Below are 27,571 nucleotides of genomic sequence, written 5' to 3'. Positions count from 1 at the left end.
AAGTTAGGTAATAGTTGTTCAATGGAGCTTTGAGGTAGAGTAGACCAGTCTCCAGGACATTTTTGATTTAAATAATGAATGCCTATAAAACTAATATTTGCAAAAGCATGCATAAATGCTAATTTACTTACTGGTAATTATGAGCTGGCCAAACTCATAGAGCATCTGTGCCAACTGTCACAATTTTTCATATAACCAGGGGAGCATGTGAGAGGAGGAAATGAAAAATGACGTGGGAAACTATAACTTCAAGGATTTGATGTTTAATTTAATCCAACAAATAGAAGAGGTTATTTGCAATTGGTATTTTATAATTCAGTGTAGTAGTCATTTATCAAGATCCTTTGGCTAAAGATACAGAAATGTAAAGGAAAAAGAAACATAAAAACAATGGTTTTCAGTGTCTCATTAAAACCGCTTTGGTACCATTTTCCTTGACTTGTTTTTTTTTTTCGACAGTTCTCAGACTTTTAATTTTTGCAGCAATTACAAAGCCATAAATTGCAGCTTTTGTGAGATGAGAAAACAAAATTAAGCAATTTAGTTACATTGACAACAAACATCAACAGCAAAATAGTAGAAGGTAAGTACAAAACAGCATGACAGGGAAAAAAACACATGAATGATACTCAGATGCACTAAAAAACATAAAAGTACGGTTTTGTTTTTATATTACTGGCACATCTTAATGATTTTGTGTTTGACTAGTTAGTGAAGTGTCAACACAGGCTGGCTGATATTAATACAAAAATAAGGAGAGAAATTGAGTTAAAATGAAAAAAGCACATGAAATCCTAATGTATTAGTGCTTATGGAATGGCTTAGGCCTCATTCCTCAAACATGGCTTGACTAATCCAGGCTAACATGATATTAGTCAGCTAAAATGATCCTGTTAATTCTCATACATATAGCCTGGTTCCTCCGGGTGTAGTTATAGGTTTGATTTGTTAATCCTGGATGAAATAATCTTGAATAACAGTGTGCTCTTATTTTCAAATTAAGGCAAAATGAGCAGACAGTAAAAAGGATCAACACTCATATAATTCGCTCTTTATATAATTGCACATATATGATGTGCTGGTATGGCAATAGGGGTTCATACAGCCTATTTTCATTGCAGCTCTACAATAGTTAACCATTAAAAAATCTTAAATTAAATTTATTCTTTTGCTTTTTGTATTGGCTCATTTTAAAGATTCGTCTTTTATCTTCTTGTACATTTTATCATGTTTAGGCACTATATGTGCAATTCCTTATTGTGTAAATTTAATTGTGATGACTACCCCAACTGATCATGATGGTTTCTCAGCAACCTATATGTTTTCATCTGAGATCTAAATAAAGCACCATTTCTCGGTCTGCCTATAAGTAAAGGAGTCATCTGTTGCTGAAACAGAGTTAGTGTGTGGGGTTAATCTGAAAAAGTCTCAGTCATGATCCAGCTAAGTCTAAATAAGACTGTTGGTGTGGGCTTAAGGACTTGCTGCTCTGACAACAGCTCTGGATGCATTCTAAGCAAGGTTCAGAAAAACTGAACAATCTAGGCTTGTTTCAAATTATTAATAATAAAATCTAGGTATCTCAGAGCGGGGCTTAGTCTTATACTCCAAAGTAAATAACAAAATTCAGCAATCTGGGTATTAATTTAGCTTGGTGAACGGCTCATCTTAATTTCCAGAAGATATGGTGTTCTGCAGGGCATATTTAAGGTGAAAACACCTAACTTTTACTTTCCTTTTTTTTCACTCCTTTATCTCTTCTTAATCTCAGTTTTCTAAAATGCACTTTAGCATCAGTCCTCCTCTAAGCTTCACAATGAATGGGTGTAATAGGGGAATGCAGCAGCAAAGGGGCCTATGTCCCAAATGAAATGCTCTGTTTGTTTCTTTCATCATAATGATGGCAGAGTTGGATGGAGCGAGGGATGCATTATATTGGATGGGTTCGAAGCTGGAACACAAGTGGTGGTGGCAATGTGTTGTACTTCTCACTTGTGTGTGTGTCAAATAACTGTTCATACTTGTGCACACTGATTGCACTGCAAGCACACGATACTCATCAGTTTTGTCCCTTGCTCAGGCCTTAAGGCTAATCAAGTTCGGGGAAGGAAAAGACGTCTTTGTATGTGTCTCCCTGCTGTCTCTCAGGGCTGTTTACCCCAATATTTTAAACTTGCTTGCTAAAATGAACACACAAATGGCTGTGCTCTACTATCAATCATCCTCCCAACCCCCCCGGTTTGCGTGGATGGCGGCTCTGTGTGATTCCACACACTGTGGAGCAGCATGTGGCTCACAGTAAGGTTATACAAAACAACCATATTCCTTCAGTTCATTACACGCTTCCCTGGAAACTAGAATAACATTAACGAAGGCCCTGTGTTTGATCTTCATTATCTTTTTTGATAGATTCCCTTTTTTCTCTCTGTCCTTTCTCTATGTTGATATTTGTGTTTTTCTCTTCTCTCCAGCATCTCCTGTTTCCTGATAATCTCCAGATAAGACAAATCCACCAGTTTAGATTAGATCACGGCAAAACTGAATGACCGTTTCATATTGATGATAATTGTGTTTTACATATATTATCTATCTAGATTATTTGCAATTTAAATGAAGGGAGTGGGGTAATTAACAGTCTGGCAATATGCTCCCTTCCATAATGTACGCATCCAGAATGATGTTTCTACTGACTGAAAGCTGTTCATCTATGAAATAAAAGAAACTGAGTGACCTAATAAATTGTATTATGTTAATGCTAGAATTAGCAGCAGACTGTGGAGTACCATCACATTCGTTACTGTCCCAATAACAAATTATTCTCTCTTGAGGCAATGTTAAGACATTTTTCTCTCACTGGGGAATGAAAAGCAACCACATAGTTTTGTCAGGGCCTACTACTGAATATATTGAGATCAGTAAAGAAAAAATGTCAAGAAAAAGGGTAAAAAAATAAATGAATATGACTAAAAGCCCTTTATGTACTCTCTATGTGACTAGCTGTAGAGATTGGTGCCATTTGTAAGCCCTATCTCAATTCTGTCAAAAGAAAAAGCTTTCCTCAGTCCTCTGAAGTGTGTCCAAAAGAACATGGGTGATAACGAGATCCTGGCTCCTCTCTCTTAGTCCTGCAGGCCATTAGTAGGAAAGGCTCTTCGCTGGGTCTCGATTCTAAGAAACAACTATTTCTGTCTCAATTGGCTTTCACTTTAGAGCTTGAAGATGCGTGATGCTGAGTCGTCGCCGCTGGCTTCAAACACATGTTGTAAAGATTGAGCAAGCACCATCGTTTGCGACTCTACTGAAGGATTAGCAAGGTGAGAAAATGTGAGAGGGGATGTTGAGCCTGATCAGAATCAAAAGGGAACTGAGGTAATGAGGGGGATTCAATCAAAGGAATGGAACCACTCTTAGAACAAAAAGGTCTCAAGCCCACAGCAGTCAGGAAGATAGAGATACTCTGATACCACTCAACCAAAGCCACATAAGTGGGATCCAGAAAGGCAGCCAAAGGATGGATGGATACCCTTTTTTCTAAAGGTAAGATATAACAGCACAGTGATTCTACTGATAGACCTTTATTTTCTTTAGATGAAACCATCATGTTTTTTCCTATGTATGATGAAAAAAATCATATTGCAACATAAATTTGAATTACCCAAAACCACTCCTTTTACTCATCGCTCATACAGCTGGTTGATTTCTTGTCATCTGCCTCCCCCGCTTGTGCAGTGTATTTTCATAGTTCAATAGTCCAAATTGGATATTGTTTATGATGCATGATATTGAAAGCAGACTCACTCCGGAGGGACCGGCGACAGTCTCGTCAACTGACTGAACAAGCTAACAAACAGATCCAAGTGATTTTTGTTGATGCTCAGAGACACGTAGCTCCCCAAGCACAACAAAGGGACATTCATTCTATATTTATGCCACCACTGAAGTGTCAGAAATATTGATGACCCAGGGCAGAAATTAGCCTGCTTGTCAAAATAGAATAGTGCACACACAAGGTTTTCTATTCATCCAGCGCAGTGCTTGCAGTCTCTCATCAAGTAACCAGAAATTGTGACTGAACAATCACAAAGCTCTGACACACTGGATCATTGTCAGTCTATATTTCAGCTACGCATATCTGTCACTTTGTGTTACTGATGCACAAAAATGCTCCAAGGTTATGGAAGTTACTTGCTTAACTGAAATTAGAACACTTGTTTTCTGTTATTGCCATTAGGGAGTTTCAGTCTCAGCATGTATCTGTGACTAAATGGAAATGTGGAAATAAGAGACACTAAATTGACGTTTTTAACTGTGGCACAGGCAACCAAATTGTTCAAGGGATGGCACACCCTCTTTTGTTCATGTTTACATTGCTAACTGAGTTAGAGAACTCTAATCCAAAATACCTTTTCACAGGCCCGGACTTGTAAATAACATTTGAAAGCATTGATTCCTGTCTTGGATCGATTCCTCTATTTCCTTGACTCAAAGTTCACCATCAAACTCTTAACTGCAAGTAGCCAGGCAAGGTGGAGAAAACAATAAAAAAATAACAACCAGAAACATCAGCACCCAAAAAAGACAATGGCAATTGATCAGGCATTCGACGAGAGATGTGGCATCTCTCCTATCAGATTCATTAGTTTTCCGGCTGCTCTGACATTTCCATTTGCACACTCAAATTGACAAAATAAAATACCCGTCTGGCTCTCATCCCTCAGCTCTACTCTGGGTAATCACTCCTCCATTGCACCATACACTCTCACCCCCTCTGTTCCTCCTTTTTTCCCATCCTTTAGTGTGCCGCCTCATCATGACAGAGTATGAAACATAAACAGAATGTTCAACTTCTTCCAGAGGTGTCAGAGGAGTATGCATGCCACTGAGCATCCCTTCAATCTGGGGTCACTTGTACAAATCACCTCAGGGAAGGGCACACTCCTACTTTTCATTTTCTTCCCATCACCATCTCTCTCCGTCTCTCTCTCTCTCTCTCTCTGTATCCCTATCTCTTGCGCTTCCTGCATACCTAAACAACTCCTCCGAAGTGTAGCAATCTCCTAGTATTATCATCAGCATCTCCCTGCCAGAGTATTGACTGGCCACACACCCACAGGGAGTCTTTCAGCCATCCATTTCGTTTAGACGCAACTTTTTGACTCTTCCACATTAGGGGTCAAGCAGGCTCTTTACAAAAGAGACTCGAAACAGAGGTAAATTATACAAATTGAGTGGCAGGAGGGAAGGGAGCATGGCGGAGCCTCTGCGGCTCTGTGAACCCAGACGACCTCGGGTTTCCTTAATGATGTCTTAGCCAAGCCAGACGGAGACACATTGGATGATTATGCTGCAGATCGGGCAGAATTCTCTCAGTCTTGCTTTTTCTTTCTACACCCCTCCATCGACACCCCACCCTTCTCACAATCCATCACCTTTGTGCTTCGTGCTTTCCCCTCCATTCTTTTCTGTCTCCTCTTTTCCATCTTTCTCCATTCCACTATGTATCCATCCTCCTCCATCTGTCCCTCTCCATCCATTTATTTTCCCACTCCCAGACTTTCTCAGAACTCCACCCATTTGAAGCAGTGGCAACACGCTGAGAGACTTTGGTCAAATCTGATGATGCTCCCTTCCAACAGTGGCATTTAATCAATTGAAATCTTATTTTGGGAATGAGCAGAGAGGAAGTTGTTTTTTTCATGAGCTGCTCTATAATAGAATAACACTGCCAGAAGGCCAGGTCCCTCATCACCGGGGACTCCATAGATTGATGTGATCGAGTTGTTTGAAGATGAATTTTGAATACTGCCTATGCCACCTGGCAGACTGTGCTCTACTGTAACTCACTTGAAATTTAGTAATAACATACAAATTTCAATAAAAAATTAGAATGGAAAAAACTCATAGCTTTGAAGCTGGCTTCATTTACATAAAACATATTTAGAGAAATATAAGGGTTTGTTTTCTTTAGAGTTAGTAACAGTATTTCGAATGCAATAATTTCTCTTATGTCTTTTTTTTTAGGTATCTTAGATTTGTCCTTTCAGAATAAAATACTGATTCCTGCACCTTTCCTTTGCATCCATATTTTGTTTTAGAGCAAGATTTCTGTTTTTCAAATTCCATCACAAATAAAACCAACAAAGCTTCAAAATTAGAGGATAAGATATGTCATTTATAACTGTCTTCTGGAACGACACATATACTGTAAATGTTTTCTGATCTGATGCCCTCAAGTAGACAACATCATTTGTCAGTGCCTTCCAAAAACTCACCGTTGCAAAATAAAACTGTTGCACAACCTTAACCAAAAAAACTGGTTAAGGTTAGGGAATCATCAATGGTTTGGGTTAGATTTTCTTCTTTGTTAATTCTGTGATCATGGTCAGGGTTAAAGAAATTAATGTTGACTGTCTGTAGGAAACAAGAAGCGGACAGTGTTCTCCTGTATTATAGTTGGCATTTTGTTGATCTAGCCATCCCCCCTGACCCCCTATTTTTGTGACTTTTATGGCTCTACATCAACATCACGCTACTTCATCCTTCGCTCCTGATGGACAAGAGTCATAATTCCTATGGTTGCTAGAGGGTTATGCCAACTGAATATAAACAAATATCATTTTGGGGCATTTGCTAAGGCTAATCTCAATAAAACCCAACATGATAAACTTCAAACTGAGGGTAGGCAACTTCAAACCATTCATGTCAGTGATATCTCCATATAAATAAAAATTGTTTGTGGGGCAAATTACCCCCTGATAAAACACAATATTAATTCAGCCTACACACAGTTCATTAAAGTTTTGAAATGTCCTGGTTTAAACAGTAAAGTAATATATTTGACTTCATTCCAAACATAAAAAAGTTAGTGTAGGACAGACATAACCTTCATCATTATGTACTATTTGATTCCTTCAGCTTCCCACACGTAATGCATTCCACAAAGTATGTAGTGAAGAGGAGCTCGAGTGTCCGATATTTTTTACTGACTCCACTCAGAGGTAACATTGTGGAGCTGTAAGACTGCAGGATTGCTCTCTATATCAGATCCGCCATCACACAGTAGACGCAGCCTGAGCCTTTTAGAGCCTCCACAACAGATGGTCAGATGAATAGTCGTCAGGTGTCATACACACACAAACACAGGCTTCCTCAGACACACAGGCGCACACACAAGCTGGCGACATCTCTTCACACACAAAGTACTGTAGATGCATGCAGGGACTAATGTGTAAACTTGCCAACACACATACATATACACCAATCCCGTCTAGTGAAAATTCAAAACTAATTTTCAAGCACGCTGCCTGGATAACTTTTAAAAAAATCAATACAACAAAATGCGTACAGTATATTAAATGCATCTAAAATGTTCATCGCCAAAGCAAAATGTTCACACTGAATATATCTGGAAAACCTTCACTGTCAATATCAAATTTCATCTGTTTTCCCTACAGTGTAACTCAAAGTTCCTTGATAAGGTTAGGGAAAGAAAATGGTCGTGGTTGAATATTGAAACGTTAGACAGGATGCAATGACTTTGTCAGTGATATACTATAATCACAATGTTTCCCTAATCTTGTTTTAGTAGCCAAACAATAACATTACTTGGAACAGTGGACTGTGACTGGGACTTGGAACTACTCCTATAGAGTTAGGATGGTTCAAAAAGCAGGAAACAAATTCCCTCATGAGGATTAATAAAGAATAACTTGACACTAACTACAGACCTGAAGTCCAATCATGCACGTAAACCATTCACAGGAAGCTATACTCTATTATCTGGCAAACACACTCACACACACACACACACACACACACACACACACACACAGCGATTCACACAGAGATTGATGCAGCTTTGACTGATGGTAATGATGATGACATGGCATTTGGCAGGTCACGCACACAGATGGTGGACACCTAGCGATTTCACTGTCTCGCTGCAGTGTGTTAGATTTGGAGCTGAAGCCTGACATTTGTGCTGCGTCCTCGGGAACTGCAAGTTCATGGGGGGGTGGTGGTGGAGGGCCAGAACAGATGTTCTCACCTCCTCCATCACTGGCAGCCAAACGCATGATGACCGAAAGTGACTGCAGAGAAAAGTTGGTTTAACTTTGGACTTGACTGACAGCCATACAGTGACTACAGCTATTCTGTGATTGTATGAATTAGACAAAGCTTTTATCTAGATCGAGCTCCTTTGAATTATTGGTCTCAATTTAGCTGCGCTCACTCTCAGCAGGGGTCTTTCAGACTTGCAGGCAACCACCTAACACTAAACTATTATATTGCTCTCACACTTTTTCTATCATTTAAAGCATTAAAATAAGACAAATAAATATGTGCATGGCATTAGCCCTAAGAGAAATGTGCCCTCTTTTCATTGATTCGATGCTTCAGAGGTAGTGTTTATAGTGTGTGTTTTCCTGAGACTTAGCGCATACAGTAAACAGAGAGGATAGGCTTGGCTATGATTGTAATAGCCATGTTCTTTGTTATATTGATTTTGGCTAGGGTTGCTCTAGGAGAAGCTCAGGCACATGCTTGGTAGGTGTCTGTGTGTGGCACTGAAATTGTGTGCGTTGGCCTTTTCTTGAAATACAAACAGAAACAGCCATAATGCCCCAATTAGGGTGTGCACAGACAGACAACAGGAGCTGCTCAGGAGACATTGACAGAGGGAGACAAAATATACCATCACATTATATACAATATATGTTGTGCAATACACACAGCACAGTCTTTTTTGGCCACTTGTCCAAGCCACTGAAAATTTTAAATGTTTTGTTAACAAATTACCATTTCTATTTATAAAGCACATGCTGTACTGGCTGATATTTTTCTCCCTCTTTTTTCGTCATGTATCCAGCATCCAAGTATCCATCCATCCAAATATCGGGCCATCCATCCATCATCCAATCATTCCTTTCTAGGAATCCATTCATTGTCCTTCCATCCAACCTTCCCGTTATTCCATCCTTCAATGTTTCTATTCAATTATCCATCCATCGATCAATCTTTTCAAGTATCTATTGATCCAAGTATCCATCCATGTAGTGAGGACAACCGCTCTCTTTGAATTCCACTCTGATGATCATGGTGGGTTGAGTTGGGTTTTTCAGAATCTCAGGATCTATCAAATTGCCTTCTTACCTCTTACAAACACAAACACATTTTGATATTTAGCTGAAACAAGGCTCAGTTTGTAACTCAATACCAAACTTAATGAGCCTAAGTTTTTATGTTTTTGTACTTTAGTAAATCTCGCTTTGATAATATTTTGAAAGTTTCGTCGTCTAGCCAAAGAAATTGCTTTCAAGACTATTCAACGAGTTCAGTTAAGGAAAGTGAGTGTAGCAGAGCTCTACCTGACTACAACCACAACGGACCAAGAAACCAGCAGAGGCTGCATCATCTACCAACTTCTGCCTGATTGCAAGAATCTTCTTCAGCCTTAACTCCGCTCCATCAACCCTGAAGTGGTGTCGCCAGATCAGTTGAGAAGCCTGCTATTCGACCCTCATTGCTTTGCAACTGCTGTGTCCTGGGGAGTGTTGCCTCGTTGGGAGAGTGGCGAGTGAAACCAATACTGAAGCAATCACTTCGGCTCCAACTGAGGGGAGTTCAGCACTGAGACAACATTGCACAAGTAGGCAAAACTTCCCTTCTGCTGTCTGTGATAAGAGTTGATGTCAGAGATTGCTTTGAAATCTTATATTTAAGTCCTAGAAAAGTAGATTGTCCCCATAGCGTTCCGTCTTTTCTGGTAACTCTGAACCACAGGTTCATTTCACTATTGCTAAACTAAGTGATCACTTCAATTTGTCATTCAAAGATCAACTTTATTCATCTGTTTGATTCCGATCTTTTTGCCATGTGTTCATTATTAATGCATCTTTTATTGAGTTGCTTATAAAGCTAAAGCCTCATTTATCGCCAAGTCATGGTCTCGTGTATTCCTTCAAAGCAGAGAAAGAGATCAGACAGAGTGGTGCCCAAATTTTCATCTTAAATATAAATTCAAATGTAATGCGTTGCCACATCCATCTATTCAATATAAATCCAACCATCCAAGTGTCTTTCATCCATGCATCCACCCACCCTCCCATCCACGTATCCTCCATGCATCCAAGTATACCAAGTATCCATCTATCATCCTTCCATCCATCCTTCTACATATTCATCCTTCCAAGTAGCCATCCTTCTATCCATATATCCATCAATCCTCCATCCATCTATCAGTCTTTTCAAGAATCAACTGCCCAAGTTTCCATTCATTCATCTTTTAATTAATCTATCTATTCAATATCAATCCATCCATCTGTCTGTCTGTCCATCCATCCATGCATCCATCCAGATATCCATCCAAGTTTCAACTACCATCATCTATGCATCAATCCATCCAAGTACGCATCCACCTATTTATCTGCCAGTCTGTAAGATCTACCCATCTTACACAATACAGACAACTCAATGCAATGAGATAAATAAACCATAATGACAATTTAAAGAAAATAAAAGAGCCCCATGAGACAACCAAGAAACATTTCAGTGCAAATTAAGAGTCAATAAAGCCCATTATACAGCTACTTCACTGTTCTGTGATTATGCTGTTAGTTTGCACGGTCAGTAATAGTGCTAAAGAAGACATTACCATTTATTGCTAAAACATACTCTACAACTATGATTCAACATCACAATGACTTATATAAAGGCACTGTAAAAAGAGGGAGGCCAGAAATTAAGCTAAATGTGTTAAGATTGGAGAATATAATACTCAAAGTTGTGTCCTCTGAAATAAATTTATTGTGTGAGCGAGAAAGCAAGACAAAAGAGACGAGAAGGGTGTAGTTAATAGGCTTCTCAGATGACTAACTAAAGATCCCAGGCGCTAGGCTGCTAATTAGTTTGATTCACCAGCCATGCTCAAAGCATTGTGGTTTGCTGTTTTGCTATTATTATTTTCTATCTTATGTTGGTGTCCACTCTATGAGGCTCTGCTTAGTGTGCCATCTGAGGCCCTGTGGAGAGGAAATCTAGAGAGGGGCCCGCCCTCGAGTCACAAGAAAACGTTGTTTTCTTTTCTCCATGGTGTAAAAAGATTTCAGAAACTGGAGTAGCTTGAAATTAACTTTCCTGTAAGATAGAAGAAAAGTTAACTGAGATAAAGGGAGTAAACACAGTGCAGAAATTGCCAGCGGAGTCTTCAGAGGAGCAGGATGTTGCCGTACAATCTCCTCATAAACAACATTTTCGAGGCAGAGACACATTGTCCACAGGGCTCACTGTGATGGAAGCGGTCAAATGGCCACAAAAAAAAATATTAAAAGAGGAGAGGGTGTGTGTGTGTGTGTGTGTGGGGGGGGTGGGACGGGGGTGGGGGGGTAGAGACCAAAGCAAAAGATTAAAACTATCATTTACGTTAAAAGCCAGAAACTGAAGTTCCGCCACGTGAATGGGTTCAATAGAATTCATCACCTTTGTCTGAAAGCGGTCTGGAAAATCAATGGAGTTTGGGCTCAAGGTGACTGGTAGTGGTTAAATACTCTGGTAATCAATAATGTAATAACATTCACAGGGGTATGTAACCACAATGAATGTTGAAATGTTGACTCAAACCCCTTCCTTTACATTCGTTTGGAATGCAATATTGTGGCTGTCGGACTTGTTTGAAGACAACAGAGTTAGCAGATTAAACACAATGCAATAATCTAGATACCCCATTTTTTAACCTTATATCAAATCTTTTACTTGTATTAATATAGTCTTATATTCAAATGTGCAATTCGTCTCAGCTCTACATATAATTTTAGTGTTTTAAGCTCATTGTTTTGGTTTTACATCCCACAACTTTACTGTTTTGGTGCATGGCTCTCATCAACCTTGTTTTGTCAGATTCATTGCTGCTACTTTAAAACCTAGTTTTCCAAACTGTGCTGTGATCTATACCATCTCCAAATTACTGGGACATAAAAGCTGCATTTTAAGTACTGCATCTTTAAAAATTTTGATTCAATCAATGCTGAGCAAGTGTCCTTACATAAAAGTGATGCTACAAATGTAAAATAAATTAATATAATTAGATGCAAATGTTGCTATCAATAATTGCAGTATACGTTGACATTCATGTCCCTTTGTGATGTCCAAAGCACAAATGCACATATTGTGGTTGTACAGGCAAGGCAGATTCAGTAATAGCACCACATGTAACAGCTTTTATTAATCTACTTTTTTAGTTTGGATATTGATTTGCGGACTTCTCAATTGGTTGTTGATACAAAGAGAAAGTATTTCAAAGTTAAAATGACAGTGAATGCAATTTCTTTTGAATCAAAAGTTTTGAACAGTTTTAGGTGTTAAAGCTGCATAGTAAACAGTTCATTTTTCTAAACATATTTTTACTCTTTGGCTGACTTTGGAATTTATTAACAACTTACTTACCAAGAAAAAAAAAAAGCTTGGTCAGCTTCCCTGCATTATGACAACACCCCAACTGATGTCAGTACCTGTGTTAGACCCAACCTCATCTTTACCAACAAGAAAATATTAGAAATGGAATTCTGATGATTTGACAATCAGATTTAAAAAAATTAAGCTCAGGTCTGAGTGCCTCCAAAATATGTACTGTATAGAGCCTCGCAGGTGATGTAGTGACAGCTGTGGGGCATTAAGCAACATATTCAGGAAAGAGCGGCTGCCTCTGCATATGTTTTCAATATTCTGCAGGAGTGGAGTTGAGTTAAAAACAGATGTGCCACCTGCCTGTGAAAAGGAAATTTAGGTCAAAATTGTGAGGGAATATGCATGTGTCCTGTGTGCCCAATCATTTCACTGAATGGACAACTCCAAGAGTCTGGAGGAAAAAAGAATTCAAAGGCTACAGTTTGACGCAGTGGCCACAGAACAGCTTGTGTGCGTCTTTTTCTTCCTTCATCAGTTGTTCAGGAAAAGACCCAGATTCATAGTTTTAGAGAAAAAACTGTCCCTGATGACTGTCCCTGACTATTAGTGAGTGACAAGATGACTAATCATGGATGAAGTGAGTTTTATTGGGTGGTGCTTTTTGACCTGTGCATTATATTTACTTGTAGTGTATTTCACAAAAGCAGTGTAATGGAACATGGAGCACATTCATGGCAAATGGTAGCACGGATCAGCAGTCGACAGCACCAGTTTTGATAGTGTAAATGAGGGAGAATGTGATGCAGAACTCCATGAGCAATTTGAATGATTGCACTGCTCCGGAGTTAGAGTTAGAAATGGAGTATATATTGCAATTAGTATTAGTATTGCAAATATTTTTACAAGCTCTAATTCATTGCATCACAGCAAGCTACGCTCAAGTTATGCAGATAAGTGCTAAGCTAATGAAACAATCTCTGTTTTCTTCTGTGAGTTTATTTTCAAGTCTCCTGGTGCTCATACCTATCCAAGCCTCCCAGGCAGCCATTAGAGAATAATATTTCACCACTGCCTCCTTTTTTTTCCTGATACCCCTTTTTACCCTCTCCCCTCCCCAAGACCCCCACTCATCACTTGACTGGCAGAGGGGAAGCTCGTCTGTCTTTTGCTTATCTTCCCTCACCACTCTGCAGTCATATCACCCTGACTCGACCATCCATCTTCCACCATCTCTAACACCATGTGTGTGTTTGTTAGTCTGTGTGTGTGTTGAACCATGAGCTGCCTGGCCGCGTTGTAGTTTCCAGCCCGAAACAATCCATGTTTCCTCTCCAAGAGGCACTGAAAACTCCTCTGCTTGCTGTCTGTGGCGGCCAAGATCTCTTGCTTGAAAGCGTCTTTTTGGTCTTGCGTAATAAAGAAATGGTGCGAGCGAAAGTGTCAAGAGGTCTGACTGGCTTTCAGCTCAGTTTATTATGGGTGATGTATCTGAAGACAACTGCTGACAGCTTTGCAACCCTTTGAACCTCACATCAAAGGATGACAAAATGGTGGGCACTGTGTGGCAATTTGATCAGTTGAAATGAGCTGCTGCCATCAGACATGGACTATCGCTGATCTGAAATTCCAAAAAAGTTTATGGAAAGCCTGTTTACCCATTACTACTGAAGATTAAATCACTGAAAAATAAACTATTCTCTGGCGCAGCTCTCAAAAACTGAATATTCTTCTATGGCCAGTGACCTGTCCTGATTTAAAGTAGATGTTTTCTCAACTGGCACAAACTCTACACCAGATTTGAATGATTCTAAGTTGTCCCACTTATCAGCAGCTGCCCGAAATGCTGGATCTTAGCTTTAATGGTTTTAAACCTACCACACATGTGCGATAAAAATGATTTTGGGATCCCACTATGAAACTGTGTGCCTAAACACTGCAGGGTAAATAAACAGGTGCCAGAGATATGGCTTTCTGGCATTTGTTAGTTGCACAGCAATCTATTTCAAACATTTACAGAGCATAGAAGAGGTGCTCTCAAGCTGCGGGTAAGCAATCATTTGCTTCAACACACTCAGAGGGAAAGAAGGAATTAAGATGAAACGATGATGGAAAAAAACAGTAGCTGTAGCATGTTGTTGCTCTGCAACAAATCCAGCCAGTAAAGCTTGCTTGGATAAGGGCTGGTGTAAGTAAATGCAATGCCAATTTTACAGCATCATGTTCTAAAAGAACCCATTGATATTTTCTTGGAGAGTCATGCTGGTGGAGACTAAGCAACATTTCTGTAATATTTTTTTCCATTGTTTAAGTGTGAAAAAAGCAGTCATATTGCAATCAAAGGCAAGATTACGATATTCTTTCATATGATATTTTTGTGTATATAATGAAATACAACTACTTGAGAGTAGGAAGTGAAGCTAAATCCTGCACCTTGATTACAGAAATAATTTGTGGCATAATTTTGCAAGCTACACTACTTTTGTAAAGGTGGGTGGAAATTTGGAATATCGAATCTGCTTTCTCTATATGCAGATTACCATAGTGGCCCAAAAGACTAGACAATTACTTATTCACAAGATCAAAATCGCAATACTGGCTCTTACAGAGTGTTGCTTTATTGGTTTTTTGTAGTCTTAATGTTGGTTGGCTAGCAAGTTTATATTGAGTTTTTAGATAGTTAGTTAGTCTGCCTTCGAAGTTTTTAGGAAGCCCAGTTTGACTTGGGAGAGATTCCAATCATATATCAGTATATACAGTGTTCATATACAGTGTTTGCGTCCACAGTAAAATCCTGAAAAGTAAAAACAGGTCGAAGGCATCATCCAATGACCTTACTACAAAAAGCAGACTGGGAACCTAATCAAGCCGCCAAGAATAACCAAACCAAAGAATGTCAGGAGCTAAAAAAAAGCCAGAGAAAATCATTCAAAAAGCTTCCAAGAGCCAGACAGGAGAGTGTGAGTATGTGCCTCAGAAAAGAGTTAACCAAATGTAGGATTTATGTTATGCTTTAATGGATGTATTTTATGTTTCACTTTTACAGTCTTGGTTTTACAGTCTTTAGTCTAGTGTATCACATTCCACATATGCAGGTTTTGTGGCTCTATCTACTCCTCTGCTCTATCTATCTATTTACTACTGCATGAAAGCCAACGAGCAATCAATTTAACAGATCACTTGTGTTTCCTTTTGTCTTGCTGTCTGTGAGCTACATCTCATTAATTGCATACATTTCAGTGAAGACAGCCTAGAAAGTATCTTGAGATTAAATTAATGCAAATCACGATCTAAAATTCTGCCCCACACAGCGCCTGCTGAGCATAGTAGCAATCTTAAACGCCAGCATGCCACATCATATATCATTTCTTTGATGACTAATTTGAGATAAGCATACCAACCAGTAAACCAAGTGGTAATGCCTGCAGTGGGATGGCCGCCAGCTATATTAATTCGTGTTTTCCTATAGTACATATGATGCAGCTGAAGAGGAGGTAATTAAAAGGATACACTGTCTGCATGTTCATAGAATCCTCTCTTTGTTATTTTGTTTGTGTACTGTATGTGTGTGAGTATCTGTCCCAGGGGATATGTGCTGTCTCTTTCCTGTGGGTAATTATGGGTAATGTAGGATGACAGAGGAGCACACTCACATAATAAGAAAAGGGACTACTACACTGACTTACAACACCCTGATAATACAGATGTGGAAATATCGTCTAGAAGTAGGCACATCCTCTCACAAAAGGAAGTACACAGACTGTATAAAAAGAGAGGCAAACACGCACGACTCACATGAATGCAAAAGCTCTGCAGATAAGGAGGTAAGTATTGCAAAAGCTTATTGTGACCTCAAATTCTGCAATTCAGGCATGTTCTATAGCATAACATCTCATCAAGTGTGATCAGTGTAAGAGCATTGGATTGTGTCAGTCAATAGAAATTAGCAGGAAAGTGTCAAATTAGATACTGCACAGCATGTTTGTTTACCCCTATATGTCTGTGTGTGCATTCTGTATGTATGTTTGCATGAATATTTGTGTTGCCTCTCTGCATGAAGTACCAATGCCATCTCAGTGTGCCTATGTGTTTGTATTTCTATCGAGCCAAGGGAGGCAATTTAGCCAACTTGACACATAGCATTTTTGCAATTGCAAATACAAAGAGAAAACAACTATGGAACAACAGACTGTGGATGTCTTCTGTCCTTTGTTGAAAATGGATCACCTGGGTTATTTTTTATTCTAACATGGTAAACAGACATCTCTTCATCCATGACTGGAGATATTACCACAAAAACAGCAATAATATGGGATATTTGCCCTTATTAAGTTAATGTATGTGTGCTATATGTGGAACATACAATTCAACTGACTTTCTCGACTTAAATCTTGCAAGGGACCTCTCTCTCTAAACAATATTTTCTGTTAATGAGTATTTTAACTTTTTGGGAAATATACTAATTCACTTTCTTGCTGAGAGTTAGAAGAATGTCTCAAAAAATGCAATTGCAATTTAAATATTCAGTGGAAGAGAAAAATCAACAGCTATCTATGAGCTGCAAAATAAAAACCACTAAGAGATAAAGATGGGTCATTAAGTTATTGACCCGTCTTGTTGTTTCCCTGGTGTATATCATTTAGACTTCATAATCTTCAACTCACAGATATTCTGCAGCATGTCCAACATCAACGTGATGCGTGTTTGATTTGGCCATGTTATGATTATCAGCATTGCTGTGGGGATTGTAAGAGCCTGCACTGCAAAAACAACCTTCACAATGAATCTCTTTAAATCCTGCAATTTCCTGGCTGACAATCTTCCAAGTCCAACTGAAATTTAAAAGTACATCATCATTTATGGACAAAAATTCGGGTCGATTGTTATCATCTTTCATTTAGTAAAAAAAAAAGTCAAATCCACTTGTCAGATGTTGATTTGCAGTAGAAAAATGGAAACTATTTCATTCCTTTAATCTGGCTTTTTATCATTCTCTAAGCTCTATATAGCTACCATAGAGGAGGATGACCCCCCCCCCTCGCCTCTCAGGTTAGGGAATCAGTAGGCAGCCTCATCGGGAAACACACAGCTCCCCAGGCATAAATCACACACCCACACCTCTTTCCATCCTGACTCCCTCTTCTTCATCCTTTTCTCTATTCCCCCTGCTTTCCTCTTACTGTACATGCCCCTCCCCATATCCCTTGCTCTTCTGGCTTTGCTTCTCTATTCCCGTTTTCATCATGTTGCCAAAACTGCCTCACTATTGCTCATTCTGCCTCTTTCTCCTACTTAACATTTTGCTGCTACTACTTTGTTTCCACTGTTGTCTCCCCTCCTCTTTCCTTTGTCTCTCTTTCTGTCTCCTGCTTTCTCCTCCAAATTTACATCACACTATCCTTTGTCTCAAACTACGAGTGGATGGGTTGCCACCTGCAGAGTACAGCAAGGGTGTTAAAGTTATTCTCAAGTTATTATTCACTGTTAATAAGACTTTGAAGCAAAGAGGTCAAAAGGGGAGACAGAATGGAGAGAAATGAGTGGGGAAAGGATGAATAACTAGAATGTGCTTTTTAATGCTGTTTTTCATCATAGTCACAGGAATTATTCAGGGAAAATGACCACAAATAGAAAGTGTGCGTTCGAAGTTTATCTTTCCACTTGCTGTGTGTGTGTTTGTATGCCATGTGTGGGTGTAGGTGTGTGTGTGTGAGTACATTTGTGTGCATGTGCAGGGCCTTAATTCCAGCCTCAACATCTCATTACTTAAATTGTGCTTACAGGTCTTATTGTACTGTACATTTTCCCTTGGAGAGCTAGACCTTGTCTTCCTGCTTGCCTGCTGCATTAGCAGTAGAAATAAGCACATTAGGCAATTTTGTGCTCCATAATAACTACTGCACCTGAGGGATGTTTTTGAGTAAAAATGTCTGGAGAGAAAGAAAAACAGCTTTCTAGCCCAACCGCACTCTGTCCTTCTTTTCCCGTCCCTCCATTTGTTCCCCTCATTTCTCCTCCTCTTCTGTCCCTTTTTGCTCGCACCAAGAGGGATGAGTTTCTCAAAAGAAAGAAGAAGAGGCCCTGGCTTTTGTGCCGGCCACCCCTCACCGCTGATTGCTCTGTGATTTTACAATTAGTAGATAGCACAGCTTGCCACTCCAGGAAATTGTTCCTCTCAAGCTTTTTCACCATTAACAGGTCAGATTGCTTCATGTCACAAAAAAACAACAGTACTTAAAGGAATAGTATGCAATCTTGAAAGCCCATCTCTCTTTTATACTCAACACACATTTAACTGTGTAAAGATAGGCTTTATTTTCACAGTCATCCACACTTTTCTTCCCACTCTACCCACAGCTCTAGTTTTCCATCTAGACTTCAAATCAGGACAACAAACTCCCAACAGACATTTCACATTTCAGCCAAAGCTACTACGATGCTACAGCAGTCTATTTTAGCAAACTTAACTCGTTATTTAAAACAAATACAGTGCTTTCTTTTATTTATTTGGATTTTACTATGCCCTGCCCTCTATGGCCCGAGTATGGCATATCAATACAATTACACAGTTTAAAAAATTACACTGATGTTTGCTTTCATACAGTTAACTGTTTTAGAAAATGTGATAGGATTTGGGTTAGGGTTCGATAACATTTGATCAAATTCAAAACCAAGTACAGAATCTGCTAATAAAAAGCTGAATCCTTTTGAATTCCTAATTGAATCTGATTAGGTTTAGCTTTCATCAGTTGCAAGTGACTAAAATGATAAAAACTAAAAGACTGAAATAAGAGGTGTAGCATACTGACTTGTTCAAATCGTTTTCACAAGATGCTTGATCCAAATACTGGAGATCCCAGTGCATAATTATTAAATTGATAGGCTGAATATGTTGACATGAGCTTTGTGAATTTGACAACGGGAAACCAGATCAAAAATGGCACCAACAGTCAAAACCCAGCCTTATAGGACTGACTTTAAAAAACTCTGACCTCTCCTTTATACTGAGTACAAAAAACATAGCACCACTGGTCACTGCTTTGGAGTACTCAAAGAAAAACACTCTCACACACAAAAACAATGCACACAGATGCAAAGCACATGCACATTAGTAGTTGAGATTTCTTGGGCCCCTTTGTTCTGCGAAATCATTGCAGAAAAGCTAAGTTATAAATGCAAAAAAGAAGTAAATAAAGAAAACAGCTGATGAAAGCAGCGCACAGGGATTGTAGCTGTATTGCGAACAGGCAGTATCTCATTACTTATTTATTTACATAAAGCTGTGTTGGTTTTAAATTGCACTGTCGTAAAGTAAAACGGATTATCCTGGTAGCCTGGGCTAAATAAGAGCATTATGATGTGAAATATCACATTCACACCTCTATTTTTTTTCTGGCATTTTTTTTCCTCTTTTATTTAATAGTAAACAGTGAGGAGGCAGACAGCAAACATGGGGAGAGGGAGAATGGGCATGACGTCAAACCGCAGATGCTGCGGTTATGTGGCATGCGCTGTAACCATCAGAGCGCTCCCCCACTTCTCGTAATTACTAGGAGCACAGCAAACAATTCAAAAACACCGGAACACCCACACTCAGAACTGGAGATACATACAATATGTAGGAATATGTTCAAGGGCCACACATTACCAGGAGACTTTCACTTCATTAACTTTTGTAAGGGCCTCTGTTTAGGTATTGGAGGATGAGGATGAGGTGCTCCCACACGTGTGCACATCTAATGAGGCGAGATGGCATGATAGAGAAAGTGTGAAAAGTGTGTGTGTTTGTTTGCAACTTAATCACTGGTCCCCGAGTAAGAGAGATCGTCTGATGAAGAGAAAGCAGCTGTGTGTGCGTGAAGATTGTTTTTGCATGTGTGTGTAGAATACTTCACATGTCCTTACTTTTATTTCTCTCAACATAAGCGTGACATAGCTTTAGCGAATTGCTGGAACAGGAAGACAGGGAATGTATGTGTGATATTGTCAAGTGCTCTACCTTCAAAGCTGCTCAGGATATTAAAGGGGAACAATGGGAACACTAAAGCTTAAGTGGTTAAACTAACTTTCAGCTTTCATTTTCAAAGTTACAGTGTTTAAGAATAATATCATCCTACTGACTATGAAAATGTGTGCGGCAGCTAAAAGACTGAAATATAGGGCAAAGATGCCCTTTCCATAAAAACTGCAGTTTGTCTGTAGGTGTCTGTGTGTGCGCGGAGTACAAAATTTGGCGTCGCCTGAATAAAATATTTCCCTGGGGCCTTTCCGCTTGGTGCTTTGCTGGGGGAAAGCCTGGAGCATCTCTTCAATATCACCTCGAGAGAGAAGAAGAGCATTCATGGAGGGATTAAAGGAATTGTTGCCTTTCTTCCTCTCCGTCTTTGCCACCATTGAGAATGGGCTCATGAGGGCTCTCCAGGTGCGGTGTGGTGTAGAGGCTGGGGCAAAGGTTTGGACGGTCAAGTGATCAGATGTGTATGACTTTGTGTGGTAATGGGCAATACTGGTTTAGTTGAATCTTGATTCTATCCACTGGGTATGATTTGATCAAACATACTGCAGTAAAGTGCTTTGATCATATGTTTCAGTTTGGTTCTCTACAGCTGTGATACTATACTAACCCTTCACCTCCGTGAAAAATATCTTGAAGCTGCATCTGCTCAGTGTGAACTGCCTTATTACTGGAGGCTCAGCAAGAAAGGGTTCTGTTATGCTTGTTTCTAAAAATCTAAAATCTGTACATTCTAACAGCAAAAACATTTTATAATTTGTGCTTAAAAGAAATCTCCTCCACTTCATTCCTCATCAAATCATCATCTCCCAGCAATGCACATTGGAAAGGTCAAAGGTATGATAGAAGAATGTCAAAAATCAAAAGGAGAAATGCAACATTTCCTAAGGGCACGTTAAATCTTTTCCCCCCTAATCTTCTCACTCATTCTGCAGTAAAACACCATAAAGTCAATATGTGGCAAAAAAAAAAAAAAAAAAAAAAAAGCATGCATTGAAAAGGTGCTGCACCTCGCTTGGCTGACTCACTTAGCGTGTATGACATGGACCTTGATTTTTAATAATTAAGCAATAAAATTTAAAAAAAAGTTGGATTTCTTACTGTACAGACCTGATGTCCAATTAATAATTTTCACCCAAAACCACAAATGTCAACCTCATGCTCAGGCTAAAGAAAAAGTCAAGGGATGACCAAAACCATTAAAATTCATTCTATGGAGATAATAAATGACAGTACAGAATTTCATGGTTATGCATCCAATTGGTGATATTTCAGTCTTGACCAAAGTGGAGGAGCAACCAACCAAGCGACCACCAATGCCATCCATAGAGCCATGCTGCTATCATAGTTAAACTGCAATAATACAATTTTTACTGGATTTACACGTGTTACTGTATTTATCCTCCTTTAATAATACCAGTTCAGAGTTTTCTGTTTTTCCATGATAAAATAAATTACACAAATAAGTGAAAAATTGCAATGTACATCCATTGTTACCAGAGTTAGAAAGTGCAAACTGAAACGCATTTGAAGCTTTTACAACACAGTGACAAATAACATTATATTTCAAATCACAGGCAGTTTCTCCTAAATTTAAAAAAAGGACCAGATGGTTCTGGCTTGAAGCTGGAAGCCTGCTCTTTCAAATCAGAGTTGAAATTTGGATGCTGAGCCACTCCCTGTTGTGTGGTTAATTACACTATGATACGAAAGACCAAGACCTGCTGGTGACATGTGGAGGCAAAGGAAAAGGAAGAGGAGGACGGGAGGCAGCAATAACGTTGGCTGTAAAGCCATCAAACCTGCAGTAAATGTTGACTGAGTGTCCTTGAGATCTCCATGGAAGACAGATGAGTGTGCCTCTCTGTTTTCATAACTGATTGTGTAAGCTCATGTGTGCATATATAAGTCAACATGCGCATATATGCATTGGAGTTAGTGTGAGGATCATAATATGGATGGATGTGTGAATGCTGCTGAGAGTGCTCATGAGTCCAAGTGTGAAAATGGCAGGCTGAAGAGGGATAAGTAGCCAAAGATGGAAGAGGGCAAGTGTGATTTGGATAATGAGGCTTTATTGCTTTGCAGATGGCACATTTTTGTCAAAGTGCATGATACTGTCATCATAAACCAAAGATTCATGTCCATATGAGTGGACCAGTAATATATCATAATACATCTCTCGTGTATTATATTATATATAATATGATACATAAATATACATATATATTATATTTTAATTAATTTTCATTGATTTAATTCATCAAACATAAGCATGTAAGTTGACCACAGTCTTAGAAAAATGTATGTATGTAAATAAAAGTATGTTTTTGTATTAAATCATTTTTCTTTCTCAATTAATTAACCATGTGAAGGATAACTCAAACACTGTACCTCACTGTAAGCAGTGCACTTGAAGTAAACAATTAGTGTTTGTACAGAAAATAAATTTCAAATGTGAATAAAAACTGCAAATAGTAAAATGCTTCCTCTTAGTTGTTCTCATACATATACACCACAACAAGCCGGCAGGGTGTGAAAAATGTGAGCAACTAACTAATCAGGCAGTCAGTACGTGTAAATGCAGATAAACGACATCAGTGTGCACAACTTTCACTGCTCACTCTCAGCTGATCACCACCTTGCATCTGTCCTATAGTACCCGGCAGGAGAACCTAAAGTGAGTGCGTTGTGTGTATGGTGACAGGAGCCTGGCACTGTATTTATCCTATAATCCGCCCTCTAAGGGCAAGTGTGCTAAACACAGATTGCACTCCCCATGTAATCTACAAGGGCATTGTCCCCAGCAGACATGCAGGCACATAGGAAACTTGAGCACACACAAGATATTGGGTGGCCTTCAGCAGCCTCTGACAACAATAAATCTACTATATGTTCATTTACACAAATACACAAATAAATTATGGGTAGAAAAGCAAATTAGAAATAACAAAAATAAACAGAAACACCTGTCTCCTTGTAAACATGAAAACACACACACACACACACACACACACACACACACACACACACACACACAAAAACACACACACATATACTGGGTGGCTTTCAGCAGTATCTGATAATTTCATTCATCCAATCAATGCTCATCAGCCCACTGGCTGGGGGTATGTAGAGGAGGCTCTTAGAGAACATGTGCTCCTGACAAGAAGCACACACACATTCTTTCTCTCTCTGTCTTTCTTTCTCACTCTCTCTCTCTCTCTTTCTCACATACACACACACACACACACACACACACACACACACACACACACACACAGACACGCACACACACACACACACACCAAAAACCTCATGCACTCACTGATTGCATTTCTTGGTTGCACCCATGCATGTACACACACACCCCTCACCTCAAAGAACAGGGATAATGAGGGATTTATATGCAACTTCCTCTCTATGCAAAATTTTGCTTAGAGTAATACAGAGAAAAACAAAAACACAAGGACACTCAAGGAATCGGCTATAAGCCTGCTTTACCTAATTTTCAGCTCAATTTCAGCTGCTAACAATTTATTTTTTCATTGTCCTTAATCATGTTTCTTTCATTGTTGAGAAATCTGTCACATTTGGTTTTACATCATAATGCTCCAACTTAAAATGACTATTCTACTGGCCACAGCAGGCTACAACGATAGTAGATCAGTGTAAATGGAGGAGAATATAACCATCACATGTGGAAAAGTCTGTTGTCACTGAAGCAAAACTGCATCACGGGAGTGCTGCCATACATGTATGTGCCACATATAGTATAAGATCCTGTTAGATTAATGAAAGAACTTAACTCTCCCACTGCTTGCAGTATGAGCTGTATTCTCACACACGCGATAAGCAAGTGTTCTTCTTGCTCATTAGAGCATCTCTATCCTCAGGTTGAGCGGCCACAGGACAAATAAGCTGAGGGTGAAAGGAAGTCTCTTTCCATCTCCCTTCATCTTTTTGGCTTCATCTTTGCTCTCTGAGAGCCTTAAAAGATTAGTCCGTCTTTCCCACACTGCCTTTCCCATCCATGTCTCCCTCTTTCTCCTTTGTTTGTTTCTCTTTCTCTCTCATCACACTTCCTTCACCATCCCTCATTCTGTCTTGATACATTAACCCACTGTTTCACAATGCATGTACCACTAGAGCAGCCTCTTTCTTTTTTTTTTTTGTCTAAAGCCTTTCATCTCTATCCTCACCTGCGGGCCTCCATGATCCCACAATGACTCAAAAATTTACAGACCCCAGTGGTCCTAATTAAGCTAAAGAGAATATTGAGAGAACACAAAGGATGTGCTTTTGCGTCTACCGTCCGTCAGGAGGATGCTTTATGAGCACACGGGCAATTTACCCGAGGACTAGTTTCCTCCCCTGATAAGCCCTTTTCAGCAGGACAGGCCTACAGCGCTCAGAGTATGCCATGAATCATCACACTGTGGAGGACCGCGTAGCTGCGGAGTGCTTGAGATGCCAGGAGGCTAATGTTGTCTATCATATCATGTCTTTGAGTTTGTAGTATGTAAGTTAATGCTTCATATTAAGACCTTGAAAAGCTGCGCTCTTGAAATGCTCAACATGTTTGCTAATGAAACTTACCAAACACTCCTCCTCCTCTTCACCTGTTAATTTCGGGATACTTCAGATTAAAAACTGTTGGTGGAGATGTAGCTACTGTTTGCTGTGCCAGCTAATTGCACTACAAATTGTTATAACTAGAGTTTGACAGTCGTAAATTTGTTTTTTTCCCAAAAGTGAGATGATAAGGTCATAACTGTCTGTTAAATATGAAGCTATAGCAGGAGACAGTCAGTTTAGCATCTGTAAGTGACTAAGATAGCACAGTGACTTCTTAAATAGTTTATAGCTTAGTCAGTACGCCTGGCTAAGACATAGTCAGAAATACCCTCATTACTAACCATGTTGAATGTATACAAATGAGATATAACGTGTATATTATCCAGCTTTAAAATCACTAGTGCAGCAATTTTTTTTCCAGGCTAACTGTTCCTAATTTGCTAAGCTGAACTAACAACCTCCTGGGCTGTAAATTCGTATCCAACATGCAGTTATGGGTATGATATTGATCTTCTCATCTCACTCTCAGCAGTGAGATGAGATTTTTAATACATCATGTCTGAAAAAATTTAACTTTAGTAGAGAGAAGAAGCTCCAGAAGCTGCTTTTCCAACTTCTACACCCTCTCACAATGAGGGCAAAGAATGCCTAATGCATTCCTTTAGAGGACAAGACAAGCTTTGAAGAGGCTCTTTCTCTCTCCCCAAAAGCTGTCCCAAGGATAAGGATATTTATCATGAAGAAGTGAAACGGTTTAATGAACCAACCCCAGCCCAGCCCTGTTGTAGCCTGTTCCACAGAACATAAAGCCCAATGTGTCCCTGTAATGTGCATAAAACCTGAGGCCTTCAGCAATATATAGTGCTTGATGAGGTACAAAAAGGCACATACAGTGGCATGAAAAAGTATGGGCACCCCTGGTCAAAATTTCTGTTACTGTGAATAGTTAAATGAGTAGAAGATGAAATGATCTCCAAAAGGTATAAAGTAAGTGATGAAACATTCTTTTCAATATTTTAAGCAAAATTAGAATATTATTTTTCGTTTTGGACAATTTTTGTCCAAAAGTGAAAAAAAAAGTAAAGGAGCACCATGCAAAAGTTTGAGCACCCCAAGAAATTTGAGCTCTCAGCTAACTTCTACCAAGGTCTCAGAACTTAATCAGCTTGTCAGGGCTGTGGCTCCTTCACTGTCATCCTTAGGAAAGGCCAAAACTTTATAAATACTCTGACTCCTCAAACCTTGTCCCAACATCAGCAGCCATGGGCTCCTCAAAGCAGCTGCGTAACACAGTGGAGACTAAGAAAATCAAGAATACTGCTCATTTGGATTGCTAGAAAGGCAAATCAAAACCCCAGTTTCACTGCAAAAAACCTTCTGGAAGAATTATCAGACTCTGGAGAGGTGGGGCACTGTTCTATTGTGAGCGACACCTGCACAAATATGAGCTTCAAAGTCATTAGAAGAAAACCTTTCCTGCATCCTCACCACAAAATTAAGAGTCAGAAGTTTGCAAAGGAACATCTAAACAAGCCTGATACATTTTGGAAACAAGTCCTGGGCACTGGTTAAGTAAAATCCCTCAAACAAGAATTGAAAGACTCTTTGTTGCTACAAAAAGTGTTTACAAGCTGTGATACTTGCCAAAGGGGGTGTTACTAAGTACAGACCACCCAAACTTTTGTTTCGGCCGTTTTCCCTTTTTTGTTATTTTTATACTGTAAAAGATGGAAATAAAAAAGTAATGTGGCTCAAAATAAGAAATATGTAATCTTTAACTTCATGCCTTTTATAAATCAGGTCATCTTTTACTCGCTCAGCTATTCACATGACCAGAAATTTTGACCAGGGGTGCCCAGACTTCATGCCATTATAAATTACCATACTTTGTTGTTATGTCTGTCAAAAGTAGATGTGTTTATGGGACTTGACATGTCTGTTACCCTACTTGGATGAAGAATCTAAGGTCACAGATATGGTGTGCTGATGGGTCACTAAAAAAGAGTTTTGTTATCACTTACTATGGCTTCCCACTTACAAGCACCTGCCTCTGCATGTTACATTTGTTTAATTGATAATGAGTTTAATCTGAGTCATGCATAACAAAGTCACTTATTTGGCCCATGTAATTACCTAATGACATCAAACACTGCTTCAGTGATCACAGTAGGCTGATCCACCTGCATGGCTGCAACTGCACCTGCTTCTTTTCAAAACCGTGTCAACCGCTTATGCAACTGTTTTAGGTATACTAATTACGTGGACATTTAAGACTTAATTTGGATACTTGTGCCACAAACTAGCAAAACTAATTAACTGCCCAACTAACTATTTTGTGCAACGTATCAGTCTGCCTGTACAGTAAGTGCATTTCCATGTGCACTGTGTGTATATATGTGTATGATTTATTTAGACCAAATCATACAGCATTAACCAGTGCCAAAGCCAGAATCTAAATGCAGGAAAGGGAAAGTGAACTCAGTTACACCCCAACGTGGGAGGTTATACAAGAACCTTATCGCACTTCCATTTCTATTATCGGGTAGCGAATGCAAGCAAGCTGGCAGCAGCTCGCACTCT

The sequence above is a fragment of the Xiphias gladius genome, chromosome 2 (genome assembly GCF_016859285.1).
Source record: "Xiphias gladius isolate SHS-SW01 ecotype Sanya breed wild chromosome 2, ASM1685928v1, whole genome shotgun sequence".
In the NCBI taxonomy this organism is placed as follows: domain Eukaryota; kingdom Metazoa; phylum Chordata; class Actinopteri; order Istiophoriformes; family Xiphiidae; genus Xiphias; species Xiphias gladius.
This window is presented reverse-complemented; position numbering follows the sequence as displayed.